The sequence below is a fragment of the Elephas maximus genome, chromosome Y (assembly GCF_024166365.1).
Source record: "Elephas maximus indicus isolate mEleMax1 chromosome Y, mEleMax1 primary haplotype, whole genome shotgun sequence".
NCBI lineage: Eukaryota > Metazoa > Chordata > Mammalia > Proboscidea > Elephantidae > Elephas > Elephas maximus.
The window spans coordinates 11,335,027-11,344,089 of record NC_064847.1 but is presented as its reverse complement, the minus strand read 5'-3'; positions in this window follow the sequence as shown (position 1 = coordinate 11,344,089).

Genomic DNA, 9,063 nt, shown 5'->3' with positions numbered 1-9,063 from the left:
GAAACAATGCCAGAGATCGAATGATAGAAGTTTGCAAGGCCAACAACTTTTTCACTGCAAATACTTTCTTTAACCAACATAAAGAGCGACTATACACATGTACCTCACCAGATGGAACACAGAGAAATCAAATTGACTACATCTGTGGAAACAGATGATGGAAAAGCTCGATATCATCAGTCAGAGCAAGGCCAGGGACCGACTGTGGAACAGACCATCAATTGCTCATATCCAAGTTCAGGCTGACACTGAAGAAAATCAGAGCAAGTCCACGAAAGCCAAAATATGACCTTAAGTATATCCCACTTGAATTTAGAGACCATCTGAAGAATAGACTTGACACGTTGAACACTAGTGACCAAAGACCAGATGAGTTGTTGAATAACATCAAGGACATCATCCACAAAGGAAGTAAGAGGTCACTGAAAGGAAAGAAAGAAAAGACCAAGATGGATGTCGGGGGAGACTCTGAAACTTATTGAACGTCAAGCTGCTAAAGCAAAAGGAAGAGCTGATGAAGTAAAAGAACTGAACAGAAGACTTCAAAGGGCAGCTCGAGAAGACAAAGTATTATAATGACACGTGCAAAGAGCTGTAGGTAGAAAAGGAAAAGGAAAGAACATGCTTGGCATTTCTCAAGCTGAAAGAACTGAAGAAAAAATTCAAGCCTCGAGTTGCAATAGTGAAGGATTCCATGGGGAAAATATTAAACGATACAGGAAGCATCAAAAGAAGATGGAAGGAATACACAGAGTTATTATACCAAAAAGAATTAGTCGATGTTCAACCATTTCAAGAGATGGCATATGATCAGGAACCAATGGTACTGAAGGAAGAAATCCAAGCTGCTCTGAAGGCATTGGTGAAAAACAAGGCTCCAGGAATTGATGGACTATCAATTGAGATGTTTCAACAAACAGATGAAGCGCTGGAGGTGCTCACTCATCTATTCCAAGAAATATGGAAGACGGCTTCCTGGCCAAGTGACTGGAAGAGATCCCTATTTATTCCTATTCCCAAGAAAGGTGATCCAACCAAATGTAGAAATTATTGTGGATTAAGACTCGTAATTTACTTGTTCCTCATTCACTTGAAGAAAATAGTCTGTGTAGTGACTAAGAAAGAGAATCCAGAAATGACTTCGTTGTTTCTGCAATTATTTCCTACATGCAACTGTTAGTCATGAAAGTATAAATGGAAAATACAAAATGCGTGCAGCAACAAACTAATTATGAAAATATCTCACCCAAAGCCCTGTTCTGTGAGCCAGTGTTGTTTAATCCATCATGCTTGCTGTTGCCATTATGTACTAATGGCTTGAGTGCACTTAGGATACATATTTTAACCGCAAAAATGTTGGGTCCCCAACATAAAGTTAAATGAGTCACACCTAGATACAATTTAATATAAGGCATCCCTGGCCTTCCTCCTCCCAGGGAAATGTGAGCCGAGCACATGATGCCTACTAGTTTAATCTCATCAGAAACCTATTTTTATTTATTATTCTGTTTAACCCCTTTTTATCCACAAAACAAGGATGAATTGCCTTTGTATACATTTCATAGCATACTGTCATTTATAACCACGGACCAGTCTAAGCATTTGATCATCAAAGTTTATAGTTACACTGTAATCTGATGGTGAGCAGTTGTATATCACATGGTCCAGTAGCCCATTAGTTTCTGAAAATTCTTCTCCAAGTGATACCTTTGTAATACATAAATGTGTGTGTGTGTTTATACACATGTACACGTACATATATTCTTGTGGATATAACCTGAAAAATAAGAGTCAAAAGATACTGACACGTTACCAGAGTTTCATTCAATCATTAACAGTTTGTCCTATTCATCATCATGTCTTAGGATGAGCAAATGTCTTCTAGAGCAATGCCACAGAGGTTTGCAGACTTGTCATGTAGCTTTACCCTTCTGGCCATCTGATGTAACACGCTAAGAGTTAATATGAAGTCTATACCACTGAACCTCTCTTGAGGCACCAGTATAATACTGTATGTCATTGCATAATACATTTATGTACTCACTTAGCCTCAGATAGTCTTTCTCTTCCTTTACATTAATCATTGCTTTTTACTCAAACCTCTTCACTTTGGAATGGAGTGAAAGTTCAGCTGCTGTGCTGGTCTTCCATATAGGATAAGATTATATCGTTACAGAACTAGTAGGCAGATTGTCAGCCATGGGGCTATACAGCTCTATTCACTGTCAACCCCAATTCTGGCTCTTGGAATTTTGGCATAAAAGTATTCTTAAGTTTCCTACAGGATCATCCCTGTTTCCAGCAGCTGTACTTTTTTGTGATGATGTGGGGAAGGATTGTATACTTGACAGTATCCTCCCTCATGCTCTCTTTTCTAGATCCCCCAGAAAATCACAGAATCTACCTAGTGGTGACCTTTTTTGGCCTCCCTCATATTGAGTATGAGTACACACTTGTGAAATTATGTGAGCCAACCTATCATACTTTTATTTCCCCATTTTAGACAACAAATGTTTGAACTGCCTGTTCCAATTCTGTTTAAAAGCGTTACTCGGAGGATGATACATTCATTTCATATCTTTTTGCCCACTGTTGGATATTACTGACTTTAAAGTGTATTTCTTGGTCTGAAGAAATGTAACTCAGTGGTCCAAACTGGTACAGCATATCCTGTTACCGTTATACTGTCATATCTTAGCACTTGAATCTACCACTGGGTATGCAAAGCCCAGTCTAGGTGTCTGTTCCTGTCATGTCCCATTTATAGCCTGTTGGGATTACCAGCCAATGTAATCATTTTACCATGATTTGTCAAGAAAAGCTGCATCATTTTAGGGAATCTGCCCTATAGGCTCTTATGTTGGCAGACAGAATGGTTCTTGTTGGCATTTTGTGCCTCAGAGGGTGTAAGAGGAATACGTCTGAACAAATTTTTTACATAATTTTACCATATGATGTACAAATTGTTGTTAGAATTTACTCAAATTAAAAACTTATGTCCACACAAAAACATGCACACAAATATTTACAGCAGCTTTATTTATAATTGACAAAAACTGGAAGCAATGAAGATGTCCTCCAGTAGTGGATACATTCATGTTGTCAGGTGCTATTGATAAATTCCGAATCATAGCAACCCTGTGTACGTCTTAACGAGACACTATCCGCTCCTGCAACTTAACCTCTAGTTTATCACACGTGATGTTCTTCTCCAGGAACTCGTACCTCCTGATAACATGTGCAAAGTACGTGAGATGAAGTCTTGCCATCCTGGCTTCTAAGGAGCGTTCTGACTGTACTTCTTCCAAGACATATTTATTCACTGTTCTACCAGTCCATGGTATATTCAGCATTCTTCACCAACACCATAATTCAAAGGCGTCAATTTTTCTCTGGTCTTCCTTATTCGTTGTCCAGTTTTCCCATGCATATTAGGCGATTGAAAATACCATGACTTGGGTCAGGCACACCTTAGTCCTCAAAGTAATATATTTGCCTCCTGACACTTAAAGCTCTTTCACAGTGATTTGCCCAATGCACTATGTCATCTGATTTCTGGACTGCTGCTTCCATAGTTATTGATTGTGGATACAAGTAAAATGACATCTTTGATAACTTCAGTATTTTCTCCATTTATCATGAAGCTCGTATTGGTCCAGTTGTGAGAACTTAGGCTGAGGTGTAAATCCATTCTTTGATATTATCAGTAAATGCTTCAAGTTCGTGTTCAGCAAGCAAGGCTGTGTCATACGCATATTGCAGATTGTTAGTCTTCCTCCAATCCTGTGTTCTTCATGTAAGCAAGCTTCTCAGATTATTTGTTCAGCATGCAAATTGGGTGAAAGGATATAGTCTGGACTTACCCTTTTCCTAATACAGTATCCCCTTGTTCTGTTCATACAACTGCCACTTGTTCCACATAGCACAATTAAGTGTTCTGGAATTCCCAGAACACTTTGTGGTGTCCATAATTTGTTATGATCCACACAATTGAATGACTTTGCTTAGTAAAACAGGTGAACATCTTTCTGGTATTTTCTGCTTTCAGACAAGATCCACTTGACAGCAGTGATTCCAAGTTCTCATCTGAATCCAGCTTGAATTTCTGGCAGTTTTTTGTCAATGTACTGCTACAACTGTTTTTTAAAAATTATCTTCAGCAAAATTTTACTCACATGTGATACTGATACTGTTCAATAATTTTCACATTCTGTTGAATCACTTTCCTTTGGAATGGGCACAAATATGGATCCCTTCCAATTTGTTGGCCAGGTGACTGTCCTCTCATTTTTCTTGGCATGGACAATTGAGTACTTCCAGTGTTGCATTTGTTTGTTGAAACATCTCATTGGGTATTTTGTCAATTCCTAGAGCCTTGTTTTTTGTCAACACCTTCAGTGCAGCTTGGACGTCTTCCTTCACTACCATCGGTTCTTGATCATATGCTACCTCCTGCAAGGGATGAATGTTGACCAATTCTTTTTGGTACAGTGACTATATTCCTTCCATCTTCTTTTGATGCTTTCTGCATTGTTCTGTATTTCCCCCAGAGAATCCTTCAATATTGCAACTCAAGGCTTGAGTTTTTTCTTCACTTCTTTTAGATTGAGAAATACAAAGTATATTCTTGGTCTTTTTGGTCTTCTAATTCCAGGTCTTCACACATTTCATTATAATACCTTATCGTCAAGCCACCCTTTGAAATCGTCTGTTCATTTGTTCTACTTCATCATTTATTCAATTTGCTTTACCTGCTTTATATTCAAAAGCAAGTTTCAGAGTCTCTGCTGACATCCATTTTGATCTTTTGTTTCTTTCCTGTCTTTTTAATGACCTCTTGCTTTCTTCATGTCCTTAATGTCATCCCATAACTCATCTGGTCTTCAAATCTTGGAATGGATTCTAAAGTCAGATGGGCTACACTCAAGATCGTACTTTGGTTCTCATGGATTTAATTTTTTCAATTTCAACTTGAACTTAAATATGAACAATTCATGATCTGTTCCACAGCCATCTTCTGTCCTTGTTCTGATTGTTGATAGCTGTTCTTCACCACTGTCTCCACTAATGTAATAGATTTGATTTTTGTGTATTCCATCCAGTCGGATCCAAGTGTATAGTCACTATTTTTGTTGTTGAAAAATGGTATTTGCAGTAAGTTGTTGGTCTTGCTAAATTCTATCAAGGCACCTCTGGCATAATTTCTATCACCAAGGCCATATTTTCCAACTACTGATCTGTTTTCTTTTTTTCCAACTTTTTCATTCCAATCACCAGTAATTAACAATGCATCTCGACTGCATGTTTGATCAGTTTCAGACTGCAGAAGTTGGTAAAAATCTTCAATTTCTTCATTGTTGGCATTAGTGTTTGGTGCATAAATTTGAATAACAGTCATGTTATCAGGTCTTCTTTATAGGTGTATAGATACTATCCTATCACTGACAGAGCTGTACTTCAAAACAGAACTTGAAATGTTCTTTTTGACAGTGAATCCAATGGCATTCCTTCCAATTTGTCATTCTATGCATAGTAAACTATGATTGTCTGATTCAAAATGGTCAATGCCAGTGTGTTCTTCCCTTTTGGTTTTCTATCTCCAGCTCTTTCCACATGTCATTATAATACTTTGTCTTTTTGAATCGCCCTTTAAAATCTTCTGCATATTGGTAAGTGAAATAAACCAGTCAGAAAAAGCTCCATACTGTATGATTCCAACTATGTGACATTCTGAAAAGACAAAACAGTAGAGATGATAACCCAAAAAAAAAAACCCTTTGCCATGGAGTCGATTCCAACTCATAGAGACATAAAGAGGTCAGTAATTGCCCAGAGAGGGAAGAGAAAGAGAGTAGTACTCAATTGATGATGCATATGAAATACTTGCAACTATTCTGTATGATACTTGTTATGGGTTGAATTGTGTCCCTGAAAACAGATGAAGTTGTAAATCTGCAACTTCAGAAAGTGACCTTTATTTGGAAATGAGGTCATTCCATATGTAATATATTAAGATGAGATCATTTTTCCTTTTATCTAATCCTTTTATCTTTATAAAAAGAAAAGACACAAAGAGACAGAGGGAAGAACCTCATGTGAAGACAGAGGCAGAGTTTGGCTTGGAAACTTGGTAGCTACTAGAAGAAGAAACAAAGAAGGACTTTCCCCTACAGCCATCAGAGAGAGCATGGCCCTTCTGACACCCTACATTTGGATTTCTAGCCTCCACATCTTTCTCCCACAGAACTAGTGGGTTTGAACTGCTACTTTTCAGCTGTGGCCAAGCGCTTAACCACTGTGTTTCAAAACATAATTGCCACAGATTTGATCGCGACTCCTAGTGACCCTATAGAAGATAGTAGAACTGCCCCATGAGGTTTCCTAGACTGGAATCTGCTGCTTTATGGAAGCAGATTGCCACATCTTTCCTCTGAAGAATGAACCACAAACCTTTTGATTAGCAGCCCATCACTTCATCATTGTGCCACTAGGGCGTCTTGAACAGTGCATATCAAAAACCCAAACCAAACTCCTTGCCATCAAGTCAATTCTGACTCATAGTGACCCTACAGGACAATGTAGAATTGCCCCATATGGTTTCCAATGGCTAATGGGTTTGAACTGTTGACCTTTTGGTTAGCAGCTGAGCTTTAAACCACTGTGCCACCAGGGCTCTAGAACAGTGCATGGAAATAGGGAGATATTGATTGTAGAGAAAAACCAGCAGGCCTGTGCAACTGAAGTAAAAAGTAAAAGGATGGTGGTAGGGGATCGAGTGGCCCAGAGGGATGAGGAAGGATGAGGCATAGAAGAAGATGTAATTAGAGAGCTCAGTTGCAGCCAGATCCTCTATTACTTTGAATTTTATGGGAGATGTCTAAGATTTTTGAGCTGGTAAGTGCTACAATAGGGCTTTTTTTAGAATGAAAATTCTGACAAATATACAATGACATAAAGGAGGAGAGAAGTGAGGTAGAAAGACCAGTGAGAAATTCCTGAAATAAGGGCCATGTTGAGTAATTATCAGCCTATTTTAATGATAAAATTTTTTTTTTTTTTTTTGCTATAAACAAATAGGAACTCAAACACATGTTACAATGGATATATATGCCACAAAAAAAAAAAAAAAAAATGTTCCTTACTGGTGTAAATAAAGACCTGAAATAGGTAGTAAGAAAAGGAGACTAACTTGAAACACATATGGTAGAAAAAAAGGTGTTTTTATATAAAATGGGTAGGGAATAAGAGAAATGGAGTAAAAGATCACTTGAAGGTTTTGCTGTTAGTAAAGACAGTGCTACATCCTGAGAAAAAGACCAAGAGGAAAAAGTGGCTTTTGGAGATAATGAACTCTTTAGGATCTGTTGAATATAAGGTGTTTGAGGGACCCTCTTTGATAATGATAAACTGAATAAGCTCTGGAGTCACTTTCCTCACCTGGAAAGTGGGAAAAACAGTACCTTCGTTACAGGTTGGCTGTGAGGGTAAGATGAGCCAATACATGACAAAGAGAACAATGAATGCTCCTATTATTTTTATATGAATGTAACAATATCCACCAAGAGATTGAAAATAAAGTCATTTAGCTCCACATTCCAGGAAGGGTCACTTGCTATGTCTGTGTATGTCACTCTTAGTCTGTAATTAAATTGTATTTCCAAGATAAATATTCCCTGGTGATTGGTTCATAACATTAGGACTGACAATAGTGAGATATCACAAAAGTCCAGGGATCCTATCTAAGTACAGAATTTTGTGTTTCTTAATAGAGGGCAGTGTGTTGGAGAATAACAAGATGTTCTTAAATAAAGTGTTGGGAAAAAATTTTAATTGTAAACTTGGTTAACTGTCAAGATCCGTATAACAATGGCAGCAATAATCAGTAAGTAGGAGGTGTTGAAGAAAGAGTGAATTATATTTGCAAAATATACAGCGTTTCATTCCAACACTGGCATGATACTAAACCCTAATCTGTGAGATAATGGCCGATCTTCAGGATCTACATGATCACAAAAGAAACCGCTAAAAACGTCCCCATTACCTAAAACATAAGGTAGCATCCTGGAGGATATAAACTCCCTCACTGTATTTCCACGACACCCATCTTCTCTTTCAAGCCAAGGTAGTCTCCTTGCCCCTTTTCCATCCGTTTATACCATCTAACCAAGGTTTCTCTCTTATTTGCATAAACAAAGACAAAAGTGCACTAGAATGTATGTTTTAAGATATTTTGGACAATACTAAATGGTAAAGAAAAGTCTCTGGGTGGTGCAAATGGTTAATATACTAGACTGCTAACTAAAAGGTTCAGTGTTCAAATCCTACCCAGAGGTGCCACAAAAGAAATGCTGGTGATCTACTGAAAAGAGCCAGTGAAAACCCTATGGAGCACAGTTGTACTTTAATACAACATGGGGTCACCTTGAGTTGTAGTTGACTTCACAGCAATGGATTTTAATTGTATTACATTACTGGACATTTTTAAGTCATCTTCATCTAAAGTTTTTTCTCTCCCAACCTCGAAAAACATAACACCAAAAGGTGTATTATACTTTAACACATAAAAGTAATCATAGTAGGAACTGCTTTTGCCTCCACATCTATAATTATTCTTCTGTTTACCGGGGAGGTCCTACCTCTTTGAAGTTTCTCCTCAAACAACACTCTCAAGTGTCAGTCATTTGGACTCTGGAGGCCCTGCCACTTGGACCTAGATAAAGATTAGCAGTTGTGAAGTTCAAAGATGCTGAGGTTTACGATTCCTTTTACTGTGCCTTTTTTCCTAGTTCTGATTGTATGTATGGCTTTTGGTTACTTGGGCGCATTATGCATTTGCATTTGTATTAACGGTTTCCATCTATTCCATTAATCTATATAATAGTGATTTCTGTCTACCTCAATGTCCCAAATGTTCAGTATTATGTCCATATTAAGAGACTGAAACCACAGAGTAGTGTAGAAACTTGCTTAAAATAGCATAATGGGCCCAGATACTTCAGTCTGCCCAAAATCACAGTCTGCACTGGACAAGCATTTGTAATATCCTCCCACCGTAAACTGTGT